General features: G+C 50.9%; 1 protein-coding gene across 1 annotated transcript in view; it reads right to left on the minus strand.

Moving 5' to 3' along the window:
- SLC6A1 (solute carrier family 6 member 1) overlaps positions 1–16,350 on the minus strand; it is a 42,035-nt gene extending 25,685 nt beyond the window's left edge. The window contains exon 1 of the mRNA XM_055344735.1: positions 16,195–16,350. The gene's annotated coding sequence lies outside the window, so the exon portion shown is untranslated. The remainder of the gene's footprint in view (positions 1–16,194) is intronic.
- Between the last annotated feature and the right edge of the window lie 10,564 nt (positions 16,351–26,914).

Below are 26,914 nucleotides of genomic sequence, written 5' to 3' on the forward strand. Positions count from 1 at the left end.
TAATATTGGGTTTGGCTTCATTCCAAGGGGAAACATAATGCAGTTTATTCTCTGCTTTAGGGAAAAATGCTAGGCTCAATAAATTGGACAGGCTTTATTGAGCATCTGTTGGGTATCCAGACCCATGCCAGCTCCTATCAAAGGAGAAGAGCCAGCATTTATTGAGCACCTATTGCGTGCCAGGCATTTCATAGGTGCTGTATCATACAGCCTTCATGCCATCTCTGTAAGCCAGAGGCTATTTCACCCATCTGACAGAAAGGGAAACTGAGGCTCACCAGCCTGTGACTATTGTAAAACAGTCTCAGATTGCTTGGTGATTCAAGGCCTTGCCATCCAAAGTGTGGTTCTCCAAGAGGCAGCATTGGCATCGCCCAGAGGTCTGTTAGAAATGCAGAATCTTGGGCCCCACTCCAGACCCATGGGATCAGAAGCTGCATTTTAACAAAGTCCCAGTGATTTGCGTGTACACAGAAGCTCTGGCAACTGTCAGCTAGGGATGACTGATTATTTCACAGAGCTTGGTTCCAATCCCTGTGTGACCGGGGGCTAGATATTTAGCGTGCCTGAGTATCAGTTTCCTCATCTGTAAATACGGACTCTTGTACTCAATAGGATGGTTGTGAAATTCTGAATCGAGATAATGCATGGAAAGAGGGTGGTGAGAGCAGAGGGCCTGGTGCACAGGAAGTGCTCAATAAACAGCAGCTTAGGTTGCTATTCAAAGAGATGAATGGCTGGGGAAGTGCTTTGTAATTGAAAAACATTGCACAAATATGAGAACCAATTAATAGCTGATAATCATGTGCAGAAGGTTAGAGGGAGGATGGAAGTGGGCAGGCGGATGCAAGTGCTGTGGGTAGCCTTTGACACCACCTGTCCTGAAGGTCAGGGACAGTTCCCTGTAGAAGGTGCTTTGATGTAGAAGGGGCAGTTGGAGAGGTCCAGGAGGCCTCAGGACTTAGGTCTCAGAGACCCGAGTCTGGGGGTGAGGAGTCAATCGGCCAGGGTGCGAGCTCCAGGCAAACGGGATGGCCACAGGTCTAGATGGTAGGTCCTTTTCTTGGACCCTCAGCCATAGGGCATAGAGCCAGGACTTATGCAGCCTCCTTCCTGCTCCAGACTTGCTCTCTGCCACACTGGTACACCTGGTCTACACCAGCAGTCTACAGATGAAGAACAAAGCCCAGAGAGGGCTGGTGGCTGGCCCAAGGTCACACAGGACACAAACAGTATGATCCTTGCAGACCCCCACCACCCCAATCAATTCTCAGCTCACTACACATTCATACTCAAGAGATGAAGGAAAGCAGCTCCACATCTCAGCACGAACTCATCTACCTCGACATACCTGAGAGGTAATTTGCAGACCCCCGTGCATTTCTCAATAGCATCTGTTGAATGCCTTTGGCTTCACAACATCCTGCTGTGACTTTCAAGTAAGTTACTTATTTTCTCAAAGTGTTCATTTCCTCATAGGGAAATGGAGCCAACAGTAACCACTTCACATGAATTTTCTAGGGCTGTGCTTGGCCCAGCAAGTGCTAAATGCATTGAAACTAAAATCATCACTAGATTCACTTTGCAGATGATGGTATGAGGCTCAGAGGGGCCAAATGACCTGCCCAAGGTCACACAGGATTTAACCCAGGCCCTCTCACAATATGGTGGTATCTGATCACCCAGCAGGGGTCTCCCAGACATAGGCCTGGGTGAAGCTCTCGAAGTCTTTAGATGTAGCCTTACCACCCATTCGAGCCTTCCGGCTGGGTTCTAAAGGGAAGAGATGTGACTGCACATAGATGAGTTTCCCCAGCCTCACAGCCCCATCCAGATGAGAAAACTCAGACTCAAACCCTTCCCCTCTACTTGAAGCCTCGGAGAGCCTGGAATTCTGGTTTTCCAGGGTCCCTCCCAAAGCTGGAATGTAGGAGAAGGCGAGAGAATGCACCCACCCACCCCCAATGAGCAGTGAGGAAAAAAAATCAGCTTTATAACTGCTAGAGGCTTAACAGACCCATCTAACAATGAACTAAACTCCAGGAGTTGAGCTTCTCTTTCTTTTGTGGTTGCACACAGGAAAAAAAGATTCCCAACTTTTCATGAACAAGGAAAGGAAAAGAAGAGCTCAGAGTGCAGGAAGGAAGTGAGCCCGGCACTTACTAACATGCCAGGGCCTGCTTTAATTTTTTTTTTTTTTTTTATGATAGTCACAGAGAGAGAGAGAGAGAGGCAGAGACACAGGCAGAGGGAGAAGCAGGCTCCATGCACTGGGAGCCAGATGTGGGATTTGATGCCGGGTCTCCAGGATCGCGCCCTGGGCCAAAGGCAGGCGCCAAACCGCTGCACCACCCAGGGATCCCCCAGGGCCTGCTTTAAATAATTTTTGTGTATTATCACTCCCTCCCCATTTACTGATGGGTAAACTGAGGCACAGAGAGGTTAAAGTGGCTTGCCAAAGGTCTCATATCTAGGGGCGAGGGGAGCTAAGATGAGGCAGCTGGGGTCCTGTATACATGACCTTAAACACTCTGCTGTCTCTAGTGGGATACTCATGGAACCCCCAAACTCCACCTTTAGGGTAAGAGTGGCCTATTTCCAGCAAGCAATTCCCTCCAGGGCAAACCTTCACAAGGACAAGGCCTGCCACTCCTTTTAAGAAACCCAAGGGAGGCTGCAGAGGCCTGGCTCCCTGAGAGGCTAACTTGTCCCCATGGTTTTATTGGGCAAACCTGCCAGTGTCCCAGGAGCCAATAAGAGGCCACTTGGGATCCAGGCTAAACAGCTCTCACCAGGTCCCAGGGGCTAGAGGCTCTAATTATAGAGTCCCCGGGGGCAAGGGGAGCCAGCCCCAAGGGGTGGTGATCCCCTCTGGGAGTCCCCAGCTCTCCTCCAATTGCACATGTAGCTTCTGGGTGCAGCAGGAAGGAGGCTGGCCTTCAGGCCACGTCTGCAGGGCAAAGAGGGAGCATGGCCAGGCGCAGACTTGGGAGCCGCAGGCCCCCGGGGGAATCCACTGCACACAGTGCTAGCTGTGTGATCTCTAGCCAGCCCCCTCTGCTCTCTGTGCCGTGCTTCTCCTCCGTGTGCAAGGAGAGGTGCCAGACTGCGCCTTCTAGGGCGCCTTCCAATCTGTGTCCTGATTCTCATCTCACCCTGTGTGTCTAGCTCAATCAGTGGTTTACTAACATCTGTCCTGGCCCCTAATTGTCTGCAAAGCCCCACTGAGCACCTCCTCTTGTCAAGGCAATGTTCAGTCTAATCCAGCCCTCACGGACCGTGTGCGCCCCTGGGGAGCAGGTCCCACACTAGGTGTAGGGGAATAAAGATGCCAGTCGGGGTCTCGCCCTGCTGCCACCGAGTTCTCAGATGGCTGGGCCACAGGTAACCAGCAATCCATGTGATAAATTCTTTGTCAGGCTAGAGAAGGAGGGTTGGCCCCCTTGGCAGGCAATTGGGAGAGGATGGCACTGTGTCCCTCGGGCAGAAGGGGACAGAGGTGGGGGGTTCTCTATAATCACAACCAGAGAAGCAGGACTGGAATCCTTGTCTTACCCCAAGTCTAGCTGCTGGTCCACTGTGGGCAGAGAGAAGAAGGTGAAAATGCATAATGTATTTGGGACCAGTGAGGAGCCGGGCATGGCTGGCTAGAAGCTGAGGTGACTTAAGGAGCTGGGGCTGGAGAGGTGGAAAGCAGCAGTAAAGGGTTTTGAATGCAGGACAAAGGGGGTACACTGTATCCTGTAATAAGAACAAGGACCACACTAGATGCTTATTAAATGCTTAATACATTTAGTGCATTTCACAGATGATCATATATACCTCTCACCACACCCCATTGCACAGATGTGGAAACTGAGGCTCAAAGTAGTAAAGCACCTTGCCTGCGTTCCCAGATCCAGGAGGCAGTAGCTTGATTCCGGAGCCCATGCTTCTAATCACTCCTCCTCACCTTGGGCACTGTAGGGGGTGTGCATCTTGGGGGGGTCCCAGGCAGGCCCCCGGGAAAGCAAACAAAAGGTTGATTTCTGTAGTATAAATGCTTCCCCTGCAGCCAGCTCAGGGTCCTACCATGAGGTCACAGGACTGCCAAGGGATGAGCTCTTGAGTGCTCCCTGTAAGGAGAGCCGGGACTCACCTCCTCCGCTGGCACCTGAGTGGGGCAGCTCCAGCAGGTGCCCGGGGCCCAGAGTCCAGCCCTCCGTGGGTGGTGGGTGCTGAGGGGTGGGGAGGGATGGAGAGAGGGCAGGAAGGAGGAGAGTGAGGAATATCAGAGGGAGAGGTGAGTAGCAGAGCAAGCAAGCAGTGAGAGCAGGGGCACAGGAGGAAGATGGGAGGAAAAAGAAACATAAAAAGGGCAGTGGAGGGAGGGGAGATGGGGTGCTGTCCCTTTCCTGTGGGCTGCACGAGGCTCTATTCTGGGATCTCACTGGAGCCTCCGGAGAACCCAACGAAGGAGGGGGCCTGTGTTTTAGCAGGAAGAAACGTGATTGCAGAGCCCCAGTCTTGAGCATTTGAGGAGCTGTGACCCTGGCCAGAGGCCACAGGGCCTGCCACGGGGGCTTCCTCCCTTTGGTTTAACTGGATGCTCTGTGGGCCAGCCCATCGGTCTGTGCTCTCCTGGAGGGCTCGAGGCACCTACCGGGAGGTACCCTGCGCCGGGCACCAGCCTCGGGGCTCTCGCAGTCCTGTTCCAGGCTGCGCCTTTCCTCCTCCCTCCCTCAGTCGAGAATGTGCAATCTTGTAGGGCTGCGCTCTGGGGGCTGCCTCTGAAAAGGCCGGGCTCAATCAGTCAGAAAGGATTAATTCCGATCAGGAAATGAGAGTGACATGATGACCACCTGGCGTTCTTTTACATCACTCTTTGCCTTTTTAGATACACTTGTGAGAAAATCAGGGTGTTGAATAATTGTTCTCTCCTGTTCAAGATGTGCTTGAAGGACTCTGAAGGGCATTAAGATAAACGCCCTTCAAAATCTCAGACTGGGGAAAAAGGAAAACGCAGTACTGCAGGCACTGGCCGAACTAAATGATAATCTGTAATAAGTCACATGCAGACACGCCACCTAAATGGAGAGCTGACTGTGTGTCACAGAATAGCACTTCAGTGGCTGGGACTCCTGGCATTCCTTCAGTTCATTATCAAGCACCCACATCTGGGGCTCCATTTCCAACTCCGCTGGCTTATTGGCTCCATTCTAGAGATGAACACACTGAGGACCTCAAAGGTCAACCGTCTGGACCAAGCTCGCACAAAGTCACAATAAGAAGCAGCGGGGATTTCAAACTGATGGCCTGTGGGGGCGTCGAATGGGTCCTTTATGCGTGTCTGGTTGACTGATATCAGAATCTTAAAACTTGGATGGGCAGGTATTGGGGGAAGGGAGTAGGTCTGTGTTTTCCCATTTACTGTACGTCCCGCCATGACTATTACCCTCTCCCTGACCTCTTTACTCATTTCTTTGACCTGCCTGGCTCTCAGTGGGTCCTGAGTTTGCAATCTAGTCACTCCAGAAAGCTCTTCCTCTAAGTGGTAGAAGGACAAAGTTACTCTTTCCCGAACTTCCCTAGGAGATGGGCAAAACTCCAGGGGTGGATGGTATTGATCAAAAAAGCATATTCAGTATTGTAATTGTAATTTATATTTGGGAAACAACAAATCCTGTCGTTCTCTTAACACAAGCTCAGTTGGATTTTTTTTTTTTTAAATGTAGAGGGACACTGTTTTAGCATATTTTGCAAGAATGAGGAGGGTGTGTGTTTTCAGAGTTGACTAAAGGTCAGATTCCAGGGCCTCGATATCTCCCACAAGAAAAAGCTGATTTTATTTTTAAAAGCCTCAAATGAATGCTCACTTTAGCCAGTGCATCTGTTCTTGATTCATTCACTTAGCTTTCAAGAGGAATCTTTATAGTATGAATCTCCCCTTCTTTGCAAAGCGAAAAACTCACATGCAGCAAGAAAAATCTACCCATTTGGGAAAATGGGATTTTTACTGAGTGCATTTTAAGTCCAGGGCCAATGAAGAAACTCATGAATATCTTCCGCTGGGGGTGTCGCAGGGTCTTCAGAAGCTGATTTGGCAGCTACGACAGGGGCAGGAGGAACAGGCTCATGGTTAAGGGCACGGGCCCTGAGAACAGGAAAAACCCGGGTTTTGAGCCTCAGCTCATATGCTGTGTGACCACGGGTTCCTCTCTAAGACAGAGGTGATGATACCTACTTCCAGCTACTATGAGGGTTAAATAAGATAATATGTAAAGTGGTTAACACAGAACCTGGTTGCTACCTGGCAGGTATCATAATCAACCACTTGATTAGCGCTGGAATCATTTGTCTTGTTTTTGACAGCTATGGGGAAAAGTCCTGGGCAGGATGCCGCAGTTATCTTAACCTATAGGCAATCAATAGAAGGGAACAGGGCCAGCCACTGGGAAATGCCGATCAGATCAAAATCTCAAAGCAAATGGTTCATCAAACACGACTCCCCCGAATGGACAGGTGTGCCTTTCCTGCAGTTAGCACACTCGGTCAAATCCTCGTCAAGTGTCCGCGTCCCCGCGCGCCCACCGAGCGAGTCTCCCCAGGTCGGGAATCCAGGGCCTGCAGGCTCGCTGCCTCACACCCTGTCATCCAGCCCCAGGATCAGCAGTGAACAAATGACCTTCCCTCTCTGGAAATCCAGAAACAGGTTGTCACCTCCCGGGGGATTTGCTCCGACAGGTTTGCGGAAACAAACAAAATGGTTGCTTGCATCCAAGTCCTCAGGATCCCAGCTCTCACCACTGCTTTCAAAACAGCCAAAGGCCTGGGTTCGGCACCCTCTCTCTGCCTCCCAAAAGGAGTGGGCTTGTCTGCCAGCTACATCACATCTTTGCCAGCATGCAAATGATGCACTTTGGGGTTTCTCAGGGTGTTAACCCCATGCTCCCCGATCCCCGAGGAGAGGAGTAAACAGTTGGGACCAGCTGTGCAGGAGGGAGAAATGAAGAGCGTGGGTGAGAGTATTTATTCTCCGAAAGGGTTTCCAGCACGGGGTCATTTATTTAGATAGCTGGCACAGAGAAAAGGCAATTTCCCCTAGCATGGTTTGCACATGGGCTTTTAGGGACAGCATGCTGCAGCGAGGTACATCAATCACGCTTTCCAAATGCAAAATATTTATGTATATTTTTGGTAATGGGGGCTGTTCATTTGTTCTGCTGATATTCACTAGCCCGGAATGAAGAGCTCTGTTATTCATCATTCTCATACTCATTTTAGCCAGTTTCACTCTCCCAACACCACAAATTACAAGCTGATACACGGTTGGGAGCAGATCCCTCTCCTCCCCTCTCCTCTTTGGTTAATAATCACAGCTACCGTTGATGGAGCTGGACGCTCAAGAGCAGGGCTGGACGCTCCATCTACCTTACCTTATTTGGTCTTAGAACGATCCTATGAGGTAAGTCTGTTATGGTCTCTGTTTTGCAGACGAGGACACAGAGGTCCACACAGGTACAGTGACTTGTCCAGGGTCAAGCAGCTAGGAAGCAGCAGGGTGGGATCTGACTTTGGCTCCAATGCTGATATGGGTAGCTACCGTGACATACTGGTTCCTCACTCCTCCTGGGCTAGAAATGTCATCCTGGGCCCATCCGAATCCCAAGCACCCTCTTCAGCAGTCTTTATGGGGGTTGAGGTGCTCTGGGTGCAGGGCTCAGAGCCGGCTTCCTTCTGGTTCCTGATGCCACCCACCGCCCGCCCTTTCTAGGTGCCCCTCCAGGTCCTCCCCGGTGCTTCAACTTTTGACACCAGTCTGAAGTTTAAATCTCATGTCTTGCCTGACTGTGTGACCCGGATGAAGAGTCCCTTCACCTCTCTTGGCTGTATTTCATGCCTTCATGAAGAGAAGGTAATTATCTCTCTCTGCTGAGGTTGTGGGAAGATGGAACTAGGGGAGGCAAGGGTCCCCCATGGCTGTCCCCACCTACCCAGCCTGAGTCTCCTGGCTGGGGGAGCTCAAACTCCAGACACAGTTCCCTCTGCACTCCTGCTCACTCGCTCCAGCAGGTCCCGAATCAGCATTCAACACACATCACTCTGCCTGTACAACGCCATTATCTCCCGAGGACACAGGCTCCGTTGTCACGGCAACCAGAGTCCTTCCACCAACTCTATTTAATAATTTCTCAACAGTGGAGCTGGGCTGGCTTGGGGCAGGGGAAAGAGCACTGGGTTAGGGGTTAGAAGCTTTGTGTCCTAGAGACTATGGCCTTGGGGCTCCTCCCTTCTGGGTCTCAGTTTATTCATCTGTAACACAGGGGTGTCTGAAATGAGTGGATTGTGTGACTTTCTCTGGCCTAGACAAACCCAAGAAACAGTTATCCAGGTCCAGAAGGCAGGAGGCAGGGGACTGGAGCTATTGGGGAGTGGATGGAGGTTTGGGTGACATCCTAAATCCGTAAGAAGAACCAGAAGCTGCCTTCAGTGACCCAACTCCTTTGCTGAATTGTTCACCAAACGTCACTTTTCAGAGGTTTATGCAACCTCCGTGACCCTCGGGGTCCAGAGCTGGGGTTGGTTAGGAGACGTAGTTTTGCCTTACTCTCCCCATTTTGCAGATGTGTAAACTAAGGCTTAGAAGGCAAAAGGGTTGTCCATGGTTGCCCGACAGGTGGAAAGTCCTGCAGTCCAGGAAGGCCAGGTTGGTGTGAGAGCTGGTCTACCTGCCTGTCCTGCCTCACTCTCATCTCACAGCTGATAGTGGCCTCTGGCTCTCACTGAAGAAGACTCGTAGATAATAAAAAGCAAGAGGTAAGTACTACGATGTGTCGAACTATGCTGAACCCCAGGGATGCCAGAAGACACAGTATTCCTGCTCATAGGGAATGTGTAGTTTTGACTGTGAGAGGCCAGAAACGCCTGGTTTGTCTCCACAACCCACCGTGTTTGGGCCACCCACCGTGGTCCAGGTGTTTGCCCACATCTGGCCCTGAGGATAACCTGTCAGGCCCCAGAGGCCTCTATGAAAATGTCCCAAGTGGCCACCAACATCTCTTGCTTCAAGGAGCCACCGTGGACTCCACTCTGGGGAAGGAACCAGTGTGGACAGGCTTTGTGGCTCTTGTCTTGGACCTACGGTTGGGGAGGGGGTGGTTGTGCCTCGGCCCAGGTCCATGGCACCACTTTTAGGCATGGCCACTGCCAGCCCAGCAGCACTATTAAACTCATCCCAGGTTGGCATTTTCATTTAATACCCGCGGCATAATTAACGGTGCTGCATCTGCTCTGTCATTAGTGGCATTCACTGCCATTTGGAGAAAGGGCTTTATCTTCCCCAGTCATTAGTCTCGGGAGGCTATTATGAGGGAAATGGAGGAGGAAGCGGGGCATGCAGCCGCCCTTCCCCTGCCTGGAGAGCCGGCTCCGGGCTTGGGGTGCAGCTCATCGTCCAGTCCAGTCCAAATCCCTTAGCTTTATGGACTGAGAAATCAAAGTCCAGAGAGGGGAAGGACCCTGCTCTTTATCCCCTGCAAGCTTGAAGCCTGCCCGGACCCCAGGACAAGCCTCAGGGTCCCGCAGATCTAGATCTGAGTGGCAATTCTGTGGCATGTCAGTGGGGCGATCCTGGGTAACCATGAGAACGCCCCGGGGGCTCAGTTTCCTTATGGAGGATCCTAGAACACTGCTTGTCAAATACTCAGCTCAGTGCCTGGATCACAGTCAGACCTCAAAGTCAAGGCTTGCAGCTATCCGATCATCTGCTACCAACCTGTTAAAAATGCATGCATTTAAATGTCATCTTCACATAATACTCTTCAGTAGGACAACTTCCCTGTTCCCAAGCCCACTTTCTTTCCTGTTTTTAAATCACAGGCAAGTCCTTGATCTCAAGCTCTGAAAACATCTGACATGGGAGCAAAGGGGCAAAGGGACTTAGGCAGCAGGGAAGCTGGACCTCATAATCAAGGGCAAGGGAACCTTTGGCCTTGGTGGCTTTTATTTTGTAAAGTTTACTCTCTGCCTCGGTGAGTCAAGCCCCTGTCTCCTCCACTGTGACTCCACTCAGGTGCTTTCCAAAAGCAACGGTAGCATGAAAAGGCACATGGAGAGGGGGCATCAGCAAGGTTTGGGTTCAAACTCTGTTGTGCAAGCCAGGGTGAGTGACTCCATCTCCCTCAGCCTCCAGGTCCTCCTCTGGCCCACGGGGACAGTAACAGCTATCCCCCTATGCCCTAGCATCCTTCTCACCGGCCTCAGGCAGTCCAGGACCCGTGCCCAGGGGGGCACTCCATACTCAGTGGCTGAGGGGAAGAGTTAAACTCTCAGGCGCCCCTGCCCCCCAACACCCCAGAAGGAAGCTCCCAGAACTTTGATTTTTCATAATCTTCAGCAAGGACAGAGGGGGAAGTGCAGTAATGGCCTGAATGAGTGATTGACTCCTTCTCCTTTCCTATCCTCTTGACTGGAAAGGACTCAAAACCACTCAGCCTGCACCTCCAGCAGGTCCCAAACAACCCAAGGCTCACCTATGGATGCTTCCTCACACCCTTCCTGGTTGCCGAGGCCCTGAGATCCTTCTAGACAACCTCACAGGGCCCCTGGTGTATCTGTTTTCACCCAAATCTACCTAGATAAGCATGCTTGTGTTCACGCACTGAGAATAATCATCCCTTCCTTTCCTCCCAAATCTGGCTACCGCTGGGGGCCCCCCTAGCCAAATGAGCACATATCAGATTCCACCAACTCTGGGAATAATTGTGGAGATGTTAACCTCTGGCCCAAGCTCAGAACTAGAGGGAAGGCGAAAACGATGCCGGGGCTCTCCCCCTCCCACCCCCCCCCAACTGCAGGGCTGTGCATTCCCGTACTATCCTGAGATCAGTCCCTACGTGCTCGGGGTTCAGTCTGCATGGATTAGGCTCGTTGGGCTCCTTCTCAAGGGGCAACTTGCTAGATTCAGACTTGGTAGTAGAGGTGAATACCATCACCTGGGGATAACTGTGTTCAGGGCTTGCTGAGTCTCTGTTTCCTCATCCAAAGGATGGAGATAATCATGGCAATAATAATAACAATAATATTTTCACTTGGCTCTCCCAGGGCTGTTGCAAACTTCGACTATACAATTCTACATAAGTGTTAAGCGTGCATGTACTCACATGTGTACAGAGACCTCATTTGAGTCAAGGTCATTCTGACTTGGGCTTTATGAGAAAACTAGCTTTTTTAAAAAAAAAAAAAATGTTTGACAGACGATTCTTCTCCAGGATATCAAGGACCGCATTTTCTTCCCCTGGAATATTTGATACGGGATCAAAAGATAGAACGGCTTCAAGAACATTTTTCTGCAACCTGCAAAGGACTCTTGTGATGACCAGAAGTTTTAGCAGCACCAAGTTCCAGCAAACTGCTATACTGATACCAAATGTTTTCACTCAACTCCCGTGGCTGCTGCCCTCTCCCTGGACAGAACCTCCTTACCAAACAATAAGGCCATGAAAACAACCTGCTGTCAATGTCTTTCCGGGCATCTTTGACCTTGAATGTCCCTCTGGCCAGGGCTCAGTTGTGTCAGGAGCTGGCATGCAACACCGATCTTGCAGACACCATGCACAGACAGGTGGGCAGAGCTGCAGGTCACCGTCCAAGACAGCCACCAACTCCTGCTTCCTGCAGCCTGGTCTGCATGCCAGGATTCCACTCAGCCCCGGAAGCTGGGGGCCCCGTTGGCAGCCAGCCAGCCCCTGGCACCTTAATGTGGCCTGTTCCACCTGGCTGTATGCCCCCTGCTTTCAAAGAGCCCCAGCCAATCACTCTGCAAGACCTGGCCTCCTTGTAATTTCCAATTTGTGACAAATGTAAAAATAGAAGGCCATTCGATGCAGGCGGCTCGCATCAAATTGGATGCCACTTTCGTGTCATGTCAGATCACGGTAAACAGAGCTGATGACTTCGTTGGCCATTCTCAATGACTTCTGGAGCAGTGAGAGGGTGGTGACAAATTGTGGGACACCTAAGAGTTGGGGAAAGGTGGCTGGGTGCACAATATTAAAACCAGCTTCAAGTGAATTTGAAGTCTAGCTCACAAATATGCTGTGAGAGGCAGGGCACCCGAGCGCAGATCCCAGTTCTACACCTTGGCCGCGGAAGGACCTTGGGCACAACTCATCTCTCCATGCCCTGGCTTCCCCCAAAGAACACCACCACCCTCCCAGAGCTGTGGCAAAGCTCAACTGTTGGAAAACAAAGGGGGAGTGCTTTCTAACTGTGCAGCTCCATAAATGGGGCGTGTGGTCCTTGCCAAGTGAGCAGCACTGGGGCGGGGGGTGGGGGGGAGCGCTCTTCCGGGGCAGGGATGTCAGCACATGGCAGTTGAGCTGGGCCTCCAGGGGCCAGTTACGGGCCTAGCAGTCCTGCGGCAAGCACCTTCACCTCTCTTCCTCTGTTTCCTTATCTGCACAGGGACAACCCTATGTACCCCACGGGGTTTTGTGAAAATTAAATGCAAAGATGTAAGTAAAGCACACAGCACATTCCCTGGCTGATCGTCAACTTGCAATAACTGTTAGCAATGATTGTTATTGACGATATTATCATTGGAACAATATTTAGTGGGGTTTTTTTTCTTTCTTTCTTTTTTTTTTTTTTTCTCCGTTTGTGACTGAATCCAAGTCTGTGCTGAAATATCACAGCTTGTGTTCACACCTACCATCTATGCCAGGCAGGCCTTATCCCTACTATTAGCTGGCTTCCCACTGACTCTCATGCCAACCTGCCCCTGGCTCTAAGGTCTGCAGGTGAGCTCTGAGCAAAGATGCTGGATGTTCACAAGGCTCACAGAGGCCACATTTCCTGGGAAGGCCTATGTTGGGGTCCACATCTGGCCTCCCAGCCATTTCCCCCTCTTAGATACCACACTCTTTCCCTCCACCTCCCAGCAACCTTCAGGGAGTGGAGCAAAAAGGTAACAGTGAGGAGCACCAGTGCTGGGCCCACTGAGGAGCCGGTGCAGAGGAATGCCACGGAGCAGTGGACGTCTGCCGATCTCCTCACTGAGAGGGACCCTGCTGCTCTTTGCAATTGGAGTCAATTCAAGGTTGTTTTCATCACGGCAGGGGCTGTGCTCTGTCCACTATTCTCTGGGCACAGAGAAGCTCCGGCGAGTCTGCATGGGGGACTGAAGGGGCTGCTCTGACAGGGGCAAAAACAGGCCTGCTGACACTCACATCACATTCTCCTTCCGGGGAATAAGGCGATTAAAGGGCTCTAACTGGGTTTGGCACTGCAGCTGTAGCTGAAGGACAGGGATGCTAGGGTGGTGTGGCTTTGGTGATCCAAGGGAAGCAAGGTGGGCACACCTGGGACCAGGTGACAGGGAGGGGCTCCAGCATCCCATCTGCTCCCAAGGACAAAGGGAGCGGGGCTTGAGGATGGACTTTGGATGCAGGGAGCTAGAGGCGGTGGGCAAAGCTTAATGGTTGGCACTTGGTCTGTGATGCATATCTGTGCTAAGAGAAGAAGGAAAAAGACATCTCCGAATTCCAAGTGGCTTGGGACATTTCTATCTCAGCTGCTGAGCTCACAGCCAAGCCTACAAACAGTATCTTTACATGATGGCGAGAAGCTACCTGACATTGGTGCTTTATTCAAGCTCTTAACTTATGCTGGGAAGGTAGAGAAACAGCCACTGCTCAGACAACAGACCTAGAAGCCTCATTGCCAACCATTAAATCCTCACGATCACCCTTCCACTTCACTCTATGGACGTGAAAACTGAGGCCCAGAGACCCAGGAGAGGGGCAGAGTGTTGGCCAGGAAATCAGAAGATCGGGGTTCAAATCCCTGCCCTGCCTCTTCCCAGCTGGATGACCTTGGGCAAGTCACTTCCCTTCTCGGTACTGCAGTTCCCTCACCTCTGAAGCGGGGATTAGAAGAGTAGTGGCTGCAGGAGGTTATTATCGGAATTATGCTGGCCACACTGGAAGCTTGCAGTACTCCATTCCTCCCTTCCTTCCAGTGGGGATGAGAACTTACCCAAGGTCACTGGGCCAGAAAATGGCAGCACCCCAGCTCAAAGCCAACTGAGGCAGGGCTGGTTCTAGGTTCAGAGTCCACCTTTTCAAGCCTCCCTGGCTCAATGACATAGAAAGGTATTGCAGGTCGGTCCATGCCAGCACTGTCGTCACCTTCCATCGGTGCAGGCTTTATTCTAAGACACTTCCTAAGTGCCTGCTATGTGCTGGGCCACGCATAAACAGATGACATTTGGAGTCCCTGATTGCCGGGCATGTGAAATCCGGAGAGACAGAGCTATTGTGCTTCTTTCTGCCTTGATGGACTTGCTCTTTCCTCTCTTTACCCTCTGAGTTGTTTCCTTCTGGGCCTCTAGATGCCCCTCTCAGCTCCATCCTGAGCTGCTGGGGACCCACTTCTCACCAGACCTTCCAGCCTGGGAATAAAGGGCTGCACACAAGACGGATGGTCCCGGTTTCCTCTCCCACAGCAGCTGCCTCTCTCCTGTGTGGTTCTTAGGAATCGCCCCACTCTCCAGATTCTCTGCCAGACAAGCCCGGCTGTGTGCCCCTGCCTGGAACTCACTGTTTGTCCTCCAAGCCCTGGCCACCGAGCCAGCGCTTGGCTGGAGAGAGAGAGCTCTTTCTTTGTCTGCTGCTTGCCTGACAATTTATTTCTGAGACTCAAGAGAGGCTCAGCCATTTTGCCCTGGATGCTCTGAGGAAAGGTCTCTCCCACTCCTCCTGGGACTTGCACCTCTAAGGGCAACGTCCCCCTCTTCCTCCTCTGCCTGAGGGAGGGCCTGGGACTACTCAGACCCAGACCAGAGCAGAGGCGGGTTCAACCCTTCCCAGAGAGAATGCTCCAAAGGGAGAGAGTGAGAGAGAGACACAGAGGGTACAAGTTGCCTGTAGTTCCCACTGATCTCCTTTGTTCCGGAATTTGGGAGTCGGGGCAGCCTTATCAGACTCCTTGTGAATACGTTTCCCCAAAGTTCCCAAAGAGAAAGAAGAACCTAAGCAATACCCAGCACCCACCATCCCATCTAGCCAAACACCTCCTCTCTCTCCAGACACCCACTTAGTGTGTCACAGAAAAATGAAGGTCGACCCCAAAGTCCACTCACATAGCCCGAGATTTTGGGGTTGTCACCAAAGCTCAGGAGCCATTTTTACTCAGTGCTTTCCCCTCCACCCCAGTTCTTCATGGGGATGAGGCTGGGGTTTCTAGGAGAGGGAGGGAGTGCTCCAGCCCCATATTGGGAAGAAACAGGGCTTTATCTTTTGGCTTTTTAAAATCCAATTTTCTCCTTGGGGTCCATGTCTATCTTGGGAAGAGATTAGCTAAGAGCCTCAGTAAGGGGTTGCCCAGTCTAAGTTCCTTGTCTGAGGACCAAGCCAAGCTAGAAGAGGGCATCTGTGGGTGCCACCCGTAGGGATGGTGGGCACAAAGGGGACGGACGTGGAGACCCCACGGTCACTGCCCCGGGGCAGGTAACCAGGGCAGGCACTTTCCCTTTTCCCATCCCCGGAGAGCACATGCGGGACACGAGAAGGTGGGAACAGTTTCCTCAGCAACAAGGGGACGGTGTCCCCAAACCCTCCGGGGGCCTCCCCTCACCCCACATTCCTCGGGTACGGGTGCGGAGCGCAGAGTGCGGCGGAGCTAGCGTGCGCTCAGCCCCGGCTGTGGCAAACGCTCCTTGGCCAACAGCTCGAGATGCCCCAGGAGGGGGAGGAGGTGACCCGTCCCCAAGTCGCTCGCGCCAGGGCCCTTGGAGAATGAACGAGGCGCGCGGCTCGACCTCGGCGCATCGGACCCCGGGACGCTCCTCTTCGTATCCTGCACTGCCCGGGGCCCCGCCACCCCGGGGAACGGGCGCGGCGCTTCGACGGCTCCGGCCAGGGGACTCCGGCGCCAGCGAGGGGGCCCACGCGTGCTCCGCGACGGGGAAGGGGCAGGCGACCCTCGCGACCCTCGCGCGAGCCCCCCGAGCCCCGCGCACCCCAGGGGCCCGGCCCGGGCTCACGTCGGCGGTCCGATCGGAGGGCGGCCCGGGCTCCTCCGTGCGGCCCCGAGGCCAGGCGAGGAGAGGCGCGGGGGACGGAACCCGGGGCCGCCCCCACCCCGCGCGGCCGCACCTGCCCGGGCGGTCCGGGGCTCCGCGGCCCGCGCCCCGACGCCGGCGCCCGTTCCTACCTGCGGCCCGGGCTGCGCTGCCCGCAGCGGGCGCTGCGCGGGCAGCTCGGCCGCTCCGGTGCGCTCCGGGCGCGGGGCCGCTCGGGCTCGGGCCGCGCTGCGCTCCCGGCTCGTCGGCTCCTCCGCTGCTCGGCGCAGCGCGGCTCGGTCTTCCGAGGGCGGGCAGAGGGACGCGGGGAAGGGGCGGGCGGGGGAGCGAGGCGCGGAGGGCGGGAGCGCGCGGCCGGGGGCGGGGCGCTGCTCCGGGAGCCCGCCCCGCCCGGGAGGGCCGCCGCCCGCCGCCCGCCGCGCCCCGCCGCGCCCCGCCCCGCCGTCCCCCGGCCGGGGCGCCCCCGCCGCCCCCCGCCGCCCCCCGGCCGCCCCCCGCCGCCCCGCCCGGCCGCGGGGTCTCCCATCCCGCCTTCCCGCCCTCCCCGCGCGCCCTCCGGCTCTCCCTCCGCCCGCCCGCCCACCCGCTGCTCCCTTGTCTCCCTCCTCCCATCCCCTCCTCCTCCTCCGTGTCTCGGGTGGCCTCTCCCGGCCTTGGCCTCGGGTCGTCCGCCTGCCGGTCGCGGGCTCTGTTTCCCGTTCCTTTTCAACACGGATGCCCCCTTGGCGTTTCTCTTTCCAGCCTGACTGTCCGCTTCTGCGGTTGGTCTGTCCTTTCGGCTTCTCTGCCTCCCTCTGGCCCCCTCTTCTCTCTGTAGGTTACAGGGCCCCCAGGGTGGGGGTGGGGGTGGGGGTGGGGTGGCGGGGGGCTCCTGCCTCCCGCTGCCTGTTAGGAGCGGAACACAACTTCTGACCTGAAGCTGACTGGCCCTTGGTGCCCGTCTGGGGTGTGCCTGTGGCACGGTGGGGCAGGTTGCTACCAGGGTTTGGTCCTGGAGACACAAGTGGGTGCACAGGTGGATAAACATGACTAAAAAGTGGAAAAACACCCGAGGGATGGCAGTGGAACCCCCAAGACATCCTCCTACTTGCAGTGTCTGAGGTTGGAGGGATCCTGTTCTGGAGAAGCCTCTCTCCTAGCTGATCCCAACCCAGTGCCGGAGGACTCCCTCCCTTCCCTTTGCTGACACGGCCTGCAAGTCCTGGCACAGCTGCCCCCTTCCATTTTCACAAAGGCTCCTGGAATTGGGGTCACAACTGGCCTTCTCTCTGGGTTTCCCAAAGACTCATAGAATTCCCTCTTTCCAGCCCTGACCTACTCTTCACCTCCTCTCTTTTCCCCTAGGGCTGGCATTTCCGGATGGACTTGCCATCCTCTACGCACCTTGCACCCCACTTGGGCCATCCATCCTGGGGTCCCATGACCACCCTGACTTCTCCTGGCTCTTTCCCTACGTGCACCCACAAGCATGGCATCCCAGTACCTTCCTTGATAGCTTCCATCTGTCCCTCCCCCCACTTCACTGGTCACTAGCTCCCACAGGCTTATAACCTCCACTGACTGGGACTTCAAATAAATATTTAATGAGCTTCCACTTGCCAGGCACTGTCCTATGCTCTGGGGACACAGCGGTAGACAAGACAAATCTCAAGGTGGTCTTGGTCCAGCATGGAAGATGGGCTTCTGTCCAATAGCCAAGTAAGCCCAGAGTGACAAGCTTTGCCAGGAGCACACATTTCAGGGGCATCTCAGGCCAGCTCGGGGTGGCCATTTGAACTGAGGGCCATAGGATGATTGGGAGCTGCCTGGATGGAGAGGTGGGACACAACTTTTAGCAAAGATACGAAGGTAGCCAAAACGGAAGCTATTTTTGCTTGCCTGACATTCATTTCAACTTCTTCAGGTGATAGCACCTCAGTTTTGATTTGGGGAACTTCCCCTCCTCCCCTCATTCCTATGGCCGGGTGGGGTTCTCTTCTTCCAGAGGTGGACACATGCCCTGGGTATAGCCAGAGCCACCATGACCTCGATGGGGAGGGGGCACGGAACATGTGGCATAGGCTGGCTCAGTGAGAAGTCTCCCTGGGACTTTTGCGAAAACTGATGTTGAACAGAAGCTTGATCTCCACCGCGGTCCCAAGCCTGGAGCTGCCAGCAGCCATTCTTCACACCTGGAGTAGACCCTACCTGAAAATGCAGCCAACATAGAGCAGGGCAAAGCTGGGAGATGGAGAGTGGACCGAGTCCTGATGAATATTGTTTGGGTCTCTGAATCTAGCCATGCCTGTAGGCTGTTTAGTTATTTTAAAACCCATTAAGTTCCTTTTTGTCAATTATGCAAGTTTGAGTTCAGTTTCCGTTGCTTAAAATCAAAACTGTCCCGATGAATCCAGAGCTGGATTGAGAAATATGAAGCATTACCTATATAAAGAAATAATCCTAACCATTTCCATCTCCCCTTCTGCCTTTGGGTCTCCTGAATAACCTCATTCACAATTGTCTTTTTTCTAAATTCCTGATCAGAAGTTAATTCCCTGCTATTTTCATTGCAGTACATGTGTTTTGCCTACATACCAAAGCGAATTCTAGCTGTCAGGTCAGTTTCATAGGCCGCCATCTGATGCTTGAATTATCTTCACAACATTTCCTGCTCCCCATCCCCTCTCCCCCCATGACTGTCTAGCATCTGTCTGCACGTCTCCAATGATGGGAGCTCCTTATTCCACCAGGCAGATGGTTTCAAACAACAAACTCTTATCTCAGTGGAGTTCTGAGAATTGTCTCCTGTGCCATGGGGTTTGGGTAAGGGCCACTATACTATAAAGATGAGGCAAGTGTGTATAGGACCTTCATCCTTCTTAAAAATCCCCAGGTAAAGTCTTCCAGAGAATTCATAGGCACCCCTCATGGGCTAGAGTGGTGGGTTCCATTAAGCAGCATTCCCAAATGTGGACTGGCCATTAGGTGGTAGTTAGGATGGTGTGGGTGGTAGTTAGGATGTTGTTGGCAGAGTGGAATAATCTGGAAGGGAAAAGCTCTTCTGTGTCCATCTCCCTATAACATGCTTGTGATTTTTGTCCAGGGATAAGTCTCAGGTTGGTACTAATTTTTCATTACCTTTCCAAAGTCCTGACCAATCCCATTTAAGAGAGAGAGAGAGACTCTAGGACTCCAGCCTTGGTAGACAACAATGTCTAGTTAGAAGTGAATGCATTGCTCATTTGTCCTTGCATTTCTTTTAATGGAGACCTATTTCTGGCAAGCAATACTGATCTTCTAGTTATAGCATGATGTACAGTTTCCTTTTGGGATACATTTATTTAATCTAAAAAAGAAAAATATTTAAGTAAATAAAAATAGACACAGTGCACAGATTTCACAAAACTCTTGTAAGTGGCTTGCAAATGACTAAAGTTTGAGTAGCCTAATTTAGAGAAACATTACACCCATGTGTTCATTCACTTAAAGGATGTTTATTAAGCACCTCTGAGTACCAGGCATGGAAGAGGACCAGACAAAGAGACAATACAGTTGATAGGAAATTCCTTAGAGAGGGAATGGCCTGAGCATGGAAATCTTAACCAGCACATTAAAGAATTGGACTTGACCTTGGGGGCACTGGGGAGCCATTGATTGTGCTGGAGCAGAAGAGTAAGGTAAGAAAGGTTGAGACTGGTCAGATGTGCAAGGTGGATTGAAGGGGAGAAGAGTGGAAGCCAGGAGACCAGCAGGGAGCTTTTGTAGCATTGTAAGTGTGACATGAGGCGGGTCAGTACCTAGCAGAGTTCCCAATTCACCCAATAAATGGTTGAAACTGTTATTGTTAATATTAATGTTGTAGTCTTCTCTCTTCCCTGCCTTAAGGTAAGTCATGAAGTCATATTTTACAGGCCTTCAGACTGGAACTGGTCCTTAGATAGTACCTAGTTGAGTCCTTTTATTTTAGAAATGGGTAAATCAAGGCCCAGAGAGAGGTGACTTGCTCAAGAGCACCTTGGTGTGTGATGGTGAAACTAGGAAGATGTTGACTACCTGCTACATTTTGGAACACGTGCTACATGTAGGGAAACAGAGGCCCAGAGAGTCACTGGCCCAAAGCCACACAGCAAGACAGGAGCAGAGCTGGATTCCCAGCTCAAGCCTGGGCTACCTCAAAGCCACTAAGCCATTAAACTGGTTTATCTTGCCCCTAGGGGCTTTCTGCTAACGCTGGCTGCCTCCCGTGAAGGCCACAAGTGGTGCTGTGGGGAGAGACCTGTTCTGGGGGTGAGGATGCTGAGATCTGTCACCAACCCTCTGTGTCACCTTGGGCAAGTCCCTTTCCCTCTCTGCGCCCCCCGTTTACTCACCTGCAATTAAAAATATGGCACTCCCTTCTGCCATCCCGAGTCACCAGGCTACTGGGGAAGAGGCTTAGGGGGATGTCGTGCCAAGTCTGCTCCCCACTGTTTGGCCCAGGCCTCCTGCCCTGGACCCCTGTCCACTGTTTCCAGCAGACTGTCTCCCTCTTTGAGGGAATTCCCGCTTTGAGTTTCTCCAAAATTATAGTAAAACTGAGATGCATCCCTTCCACCTGAAAAAATATCCCCTGTGGGGAAACAGAGCTTCATGTTTTGTTTGCTGAAGGGACGCTGTTATCCTAACCACACCCCCCTCCATGCAGGAAATTCCCCCATTAGCAAAAGAGCCACAGCTGTAGTGTGTATAATCACTTGAAAACCCACAATAAACCTCACAGGGGATAATAGGACATAAGATCATTTTGTTATCCTGCCCACGAGTCACGCTGGGGCAGATCCCTGGCAGCTGCCTCGCTGCTGAATGTTCAAATATTTGTGTGTGTCATACCATGCTGGGATCAATATTTTAACACTTCAACAGAATGCCACTTCCGAAGAGTTAACCCCCCAAAAGACAGGTGGATAGCAGTCTGTGATGGGTGGAGGCTGAGCCTGTCCCTGCAGAACAGCCCAATAAACATTTCTCTGCAGCGTGCAGCATTTTGGATAACGTGCAGGCTTTGCAGCTAGGCAGATCTTGGCCAAATGATCTCGCCTTCTTGGGCCTCAGTTTCCTCTTCCACAAAATGAGAATCATAACAGCATCCATCTGACAATGTTCCTGGGAGAAAGCCAGATAATGCACGGCCAATACCCAATATACTTTCATTATTCAGGTGCCATTCACAAGGAAGCTCCTTGCTTTCCCTTCCCAGTCGACATGATCCTAGTTGGGGGTTGAAGGCAAGCTCAAATGCTACCACTGCCAGGAATCTTGCTGGAATTTTGCTCAGCTGCATGTGGATTCTCTCTCATATCCCCAGATAGATTTTGTTCCTGCTTCCCTGTAGGTATGTAACCACTCTCCTTTTGGTGGATCCAGCGACTGTTGCTGTCCCGTCAAGCCCTGCACACAATAGGAGCTCACTATTCATCCTCACCCAGGGCAGAGAGCCCAGGACTCTCTGATCCCCTCCACACTCATTGCCTGCATCCAGCCATGAGGCTACTTTCAGTCCCCCTCCAAAAGCTCTCAAGTCTGAATCTTTGCAGATACCGTTCCCCCTGCCAGGAATACTGTTCCCTTATCCTCCTCTCTTGGCGGACCCTTCTTTGGTCTGCAGGTTTTGGCTTGGATGCCAGCGGGACACCTCATGCCCTCCTGGCTTGGACCAGTTCCCTGGTATATTCAGGGAACTCTGCATACAGTCACCCCCTGTACAATCGTTTTGCTTTTGCTTTCCTCTAGTTCAGTTACCCAAGGTCAACTGCAGTTGGGAAGTAGATGATTCTCCCTCTGAAGAATCGCCCAAAGGTCAAGTAGTAGCCTAACACTGTATCGCAATGCCTATGTCATTCATCTGACTTCATCTCACCTCTGTAAGAAATTTGGGGGGAGCTTTGTCTATAGAGCATTCATATGTGATGCAGGTGTGATCTTTAAAATTAATTCAGAAAGGGGTAAAAACCACATCACCCCTTCCTGGTTGGGTCACCTCAGGCAAGTTGCTCAAATTCTCTGCTGTGTCTCTGCTCCTTGGGCTGGTGGTCTGGGTTCAGTAAGGTGATGGCCATCAAGTGCCTAGTACCCAGCCAAGGTAGCAGTTTGTGCAATGGCAGCTCTAGTAGAGGGCTTTCGACGGCTTTAAAAAATGATGGCATCTTTGGGCAGCTTTTGAGATAAGTGTCTGCAAGAAATGGGCACTAAGTAAGAAAATGAAGAGGAAGTAGTTCCCCACCTGCCATGCCTTTGGGTGCCTCCTTGACCCCACCCTTGTCCACAACCGGGTGACAAAAGCCATCAGCAATCAGATGGTACCAACCTTACTTCCTCACCCATAGCAGCCCAACTCACTTTATCTGTTGGCTCAACCAGCAGCCTATATAGTTTTCAAATTGAGGTATAACATACACACCTTAAAGTGTCAATAATATTGTAATAACTTTGTGTGGTGACAGGTGGTAACTACACATGTGTTGAGCAATTCATAATATATATAATCACTAAGTTGTACACCTGAAAATAGTATAATATAAAGAACTATGCTACAATTAAAATTTTTAAACCTAAGTGCACAGAAAATACTTACCTTGTGTGGACAGCTCAGTGAAATTTTACATGTGCACACTTCCATGTGCAAGACATAGAGCATTTTGAGCTTTTCAGAGATTCCCACTCAATATATCACCCCCAAGAGGTAACGACTCTTCTGACTTCTAGCATCATAAACTAATTGTGATCTTGAATTTCATGTGAATAGAATCATACTCTTATTTGTCTGGTTTCACTCCCTCAGTATCATGTTTGTAAGATTTACCCACACTGTTATGTGTAGGAATTAGTTTATCTTTTTCAGGGCTATATGGTATTCCATCACATGGCTATAGTATAATTTCTTTATATATTTTCCTGTTATGAACATTTATATTGTTTTCCACTTGGGGCAATAATAGGTAGTGCTGCTGGAAATATTTTTATATATGCCCTTCAGTGCACATGTGAATGCGTTTCTGGCTGGTGGTCTTCGTTCATACTTACAGATTTGCTGATAAAATGCCATGCGTTTTTAAGCCAAGAGTCACTTGCAGACTTGTCTTTTCAATCTCCAAATGGGATTGCTGGTCATGGATGTGTTTAACTTTGGTGGGTATGTCAGCAGCCTATTTAAGAGCTCTGGATCCTTGGTGGAGCTGCCTCTTTTGACGGGGAAAAAGGAGCCCTTGAAATGGACTCCTATCTAAATTCCCCATTTATTTGTTAAAAAAAAAAAACAATATTTTTTTTATTCCAGCCTTAGCTGCCAAAGATGGCAGGCAGATTTATCTCCTTGGCTTCCTTCAGCCTGGCTCCTGGCTGTCACATCAAAAAGAAAGGCTCAGATTGGTGCTACCATGCCTTTAACACCTCTCCAATACTTGCTAATCTTCCTTTTTAACAAAGAACCGGCTGCAGCCTCCCTTCTGCAACGTAGAATTTAGTAGCATTGTTCTTTGCTTATTATTGTTATTGTCATGATTTTAAGTTGGTTTCTATTTTGGCAAAGGATATTGGCTTTCCATTTGCAGTGGTGAAATGTTTCCTTTTATTTTTTTATTTTTTTTAAATGTTTCCTTTTAAATAAATTTACTGTTGTTTCAAGGAGAGTTGCTTTAAAGAAAGATCTGATTATTGCCCAAATCTGGCAAAATTCCTAAATTAAAGTGTGGATGATGAGAACGAAAATGAACGTGATATGTGAGTGGCTGAAACTTCAGAAACCCAGGGGCTGAGGGTGGAGCCAGAGGTTCACCAGGATTCCAGTTGTGGCACAGAACCATGACTTGCCCAAGGTCACACATTCGTTTTGATGTGAATGTTTCTTTTTGGTGTGAACACAGAAATTGGAAATGAATTGAAGAGGAAGTCACTTTCTGTGTTTGTGGGTCAGTGTTGTTTAATGCCATGTCCAGATACACCTGGAAACCCCACTGGCCTGCCAGTGGTAGACATCTGACAAGGACTTTCTGCCATAGTCTAGTGCTTCAGAAGCTCTTGTATGGCCATGAATTTCCTGACCCCTCAGCTGGAGAGTTATGGGACTGGGATAGGACAGTGGTGTGAGCTCCCACTGGTCCCTGGATCTTCCTGGGGAGGTGCCCCTGTGGGCCAGGAACATGCGAGTGGTGGTTGAGGGCAGCAGTGGGCACACTCAAGGATCCACATCTCTGATTTAGCCAGAACAGTTCCACTTGTATAATCTGGGCTTCTACTTACAATTTTGTTTGATACAATTTTTATGTCGCGAAAGATAAAAGTTAGAAGCCATTGGCTTTTGGGATCCCTGGATGGCTCAGTGGTTTGGGGCCTGCCTTTCGCCCTGGAGTCTCGGGATCGAGTCCCACGTCGGGCTCCCTGCATGGAACCTGCTTCTCCCTCTGCCTGTGTCTCTGCCTTTCTTTCTCTCTCTCTGAATGAATAAATAAATAAAATCTTAAAAAAAAAAGTCGTTGGCTTTGGAATCTTAAAGGGCTGTCTGGCTCACTCAGTTTAGTTCTTGAGCAAGTTTTCATTCCAAATCCCTTTGGTTTCAGGAGATGAAATCTGAGCTCAAACTACCTGAAACACAAAATGAAACTTATTGGCTTGCACAGCGAAAATGTCAAGGATATATCCAGTTCACATAGCTGGATCTACTCCACGTCTCTGTCTTTCCATTTCTCTGCCTGGATCTGCTTTCTGTCTCTCCCTTCCTCCTTTCCCTTTCTTGGTCCTGCTTTCTTCAGAATTGACTTATTTCTTGGGCAGCCTCTCCCCCATGTGTTGACGATATGGCTACCAACAGCTCCAGACAAACATCTTTATTTTCTCGACAGGGAAAACCCTCTCATTCCCAGCGTTCCCTGAAAATTCCCAGCTTGGACATTTGTTGGACTAACTTGGATGCATTACTGAACCAGTTGCCACGGTCAGAGGTATTTGATCAAGGTCAGAGCTCTCTTTGGCTAAGCCTGACTCATACACACTCCGTCTTCATGGAGTCTTGGTGGAACCAGCCCATCTGAACCATATACCAGGCACTGTGCTCAACTCTTTGTGTGTATGAGCTCTTCTAACCCACACAAGACTATGTGGGAGGTACTCTGCTTGTTGTCCATCACATGAAGAATATACCTAAAGACCAGAAGCTCCATGAACTACCCACTCACATCACCAGACAGGATTCAAGTCCATATACTCTTAACCAAGGATGAGATCTCTCCTATGTTCTCTTTGGACTGAGTTTGAAGAAGTAATTCCCTGCCCCCGCCCCCAAATTGAGAGGTTGTAAACAGACCACGGAAAAGGATTTCTGAACTGATAAAACCTCTAAGTGTCCAAACACCACCTTAAGGAATTTGAACCTGTGATTGCCAGAGGAGGGAAGTGGGGGTGTAGCTGAAGGGAGTGGAAATGTACAAACTTCCAGTTATCAAGTAAGGAAGTCATAGGGGTGAAATGAATCCATGGTGACTATAGTTAATAATAGTGTAATGCCTATCTGAAAGTTGCTGAGAAAGTAAATCTTGAACGTTCTCAACACAAGAAAAAAGTCTGTGACGATCGGTGTAGTGACGAATATTAACTAGATCTACTGACAAATACATTTAACAAATCATTATGTTGTATCTGAAATTAATATAATGTTATATGTCAACTGTACCTCAATACAAAACAAAACAAGGCAAAAGAAGAAAAAGTTTGAACTTAACCTAGGGAGGCTTGAAGGATGGGATCAGATCTGAGTCTTAGGAAATTCCTGCTAGGAGATTTGCTGCTGGTGACTGAAGCCTTGGTTACAACGTATCTGGATCTTGGCTTCCAAGGGGCTCTTTGCTTGAGTTCTCTCAAACAAAGGTGGCCCCCAGACAAGGACTTGAGTGGAAGTGGTCTACTTGGGAAGCTTAGGGAACACAGTAGGGAAGTGGGATTGGGAAGGGAAGGCAACCAGTATGGAGTGCATGATCTAGCCCACTAGCTGGTGGGCAACTGATGCTCAATTCCAGTGAGAAAACCTAGGTAAGAGTGTGCCACATACACGTCAGAATCATCCCACCTGAGAGGAGAGGGAGCTGGGGTATCTATACACCAAATCTTGCCAGCTATTCGTTGAAGACTGCTCCAAGAGTACTAATTTCCTGACACTTCTGGACCAGCGAGCACTTGGTAAAACAACTTTCATAGGTGTTATGGGGAAGCCCGCAGGCAGAGATGCAGGGAAAGGAGTAGGAGGTTGGCCAGAGTCCCTGGAAAAGGTTAGGTGCAGGGTTATGGTAATATACTGTGTCTTCTCCACTGGGGAAGGGGTGGGCTGATGCCTGATGGGGGTGAGCCACTGAGCACTACCCTGAGTCTACTCATCTTATTCATCTTCTAGAATTTCTGCTTTCCAAAAGTAATGGGCAGGTGGGGTGTAGAGATGTGAATCCTGATCTTGGAGAGAGAAGTCCTCAGTTCATTCTAGGACTTTGTAGGTGGATGACGTCACTGAGCCACAGTCTATTCCTCTGCTATGTAGACACAGCCACAACTACCGAGGAGAGGTGGAAGGAGTGCATGGACTCAAAGCCTGGCACAGAGCAGATGCCCCATCAGGGCTTGTGGCACTCACACATCTCTATCTTAGGAGATCTGGAAGCAGCAAATGCATGATCTACTTTCATTATCTGCCATCAGAATGGCAGCTAATCACAATATCAGTATTTATGAGAAAAATGGATTCAGCATTTTTATTCCAAACGGAAGCTATTGACATTCCTAGAATAGTCCTGGGAGAGGGAAAACCCATTGCTAAACACTCCTTCAGAAACAATTTGCAATCAGTGGGCCAGGCGT

Source organism: Nyctereutes procyonoides, unplaced genomic scaffold (assembly GCF_905146905.1).
Source record: "Nyctereutes procyonoides isolate TBG_1078 unplaced genomic scaffold, NYPRO_anot_genome, whole genome shotgun sequence".
NCBI classification, from domain to species: domain Eukaryota; kingdom Metazoa; phylum Chordata; class Mammalia; order Carnivora; family Canidae; genus Nyctereutes; species Nyctereutes procyonoides.